Source organism: Miscanthus floridulus, chromosome 15, assembly GCF_019320115.1.
Source record: "Miscanthus floridulus cultivar M001 chromosome 15, ASM1932011v1, whole genome shotgun sequence".
In the NCBI taxonomy this organism is placed as follows: Eukaryota; Viridiplantae; Streptophyta; class Magnoliopsida; order Poales; family Poaceae; genus Miscanthus; species Miscanthus floridulus.
In genome coordinates this window covers 20,059,486-20,060,461 of record NC_089594.1, presented here as the reverse complement: position 1 = coordinate 20,060,461, position 976 = coordinate 20,059,486, and the positions used below count along the sequence as shown (strand labels likewise).

At 43.9% G+C, this 976-nt stretch overlaps 1 non-coding gene across 1 annotated transcript; it reads right to left on the bottom strand.

Moving 5' to 3' along the window:
- Positions 1-235: 235 nt before the first annotated feature.
- On the bottom strand, positions 236-317 carry TRNAS-UGA (transfer RNA serine (anticodon UGA)). Its single transcript has one exon. It is a non-coding gene; the product is annotated as a tRNA-Ser (tRNA).
- Positions 318-976: the final 659 nt, after the last annotated feature.

Sequence of the window (976 nt, the reverse complement as noted above, 5' to 3'; positions counted from 1 at the left end):
CACCCATATCTACGTATTGCATATAAGTGTATGATATCTTTTCCTTTTGTTTAGCTTTGATTTGGAGTTAATTAAACCCCTTTGAAAGCCCTAGTAGAGTCCTCTTTTTTAGTACTTCGGCCTAGCCTTTCCTTGGCCCTCTCCCCCTCCTTTCCATAGCTGGCCCACCAACGAGTCTTCCTCGGCCCAGTGCGCCAATTGGCCTACTCCATGACTCAAAAATAAAAGGTAAAAACGTCGACAGCAGGGTTGGAACCTGCACGGGCGAAGCCCAACAGATTTCAAGTCTGTCTCCTTAGCCACTCGGACATATCGACGTCTGTTGTAAATTGACGCATTATTTAATAGATATACCGAACAATGTATATAATAATCGACCAAAAAGCCTAGCATCGTTTGTGACGTGTGAGACACTACATACTGTTTTTGGGGCTTTGATTGAACGTACTGTCAAGTGCCACGTACTTACTTACAGTTTCCCGAGTTTAAATGCAGCAGCATTAGGCTACACCCGTCGGCCCAGAAGGTTGAAGGACCCAAAGGAGAAGGAAACAAATGCATCCATTGTTCCATCCTCTTCATACACACTAATAAATCATACGTGCACTATGTCTGCAAAACAGCACAACTTAAAGTTTTCTTGTGTCCTTATTTATTTTACACGTTAGTATAGTAGTCCTTAGACTAATCAACACCTTCTCCACACAATTAGTAGATGCCACTCAACTTTGCTGTTGTCCGTGTGGAGAGCGAGAGGATGGAGAGACGGAATTGGACATATAAGGGTGTGTCGTGTGTTCGGTTTCATGGCTTGTTTCTAGCCTAGCTAGCTTCTAAGCCTGGGCAGTCTTAGCCTGCACCCACCGAGTCAATTCCTGGTTGTTTGGTTGTCTGTACTGTTTAAGCATGGCTAGGTCCAGGATGTGTTTTGTTGACTGGTTTGTTTTGTAGAGTCACCCCTTCTCATAATTGGTAA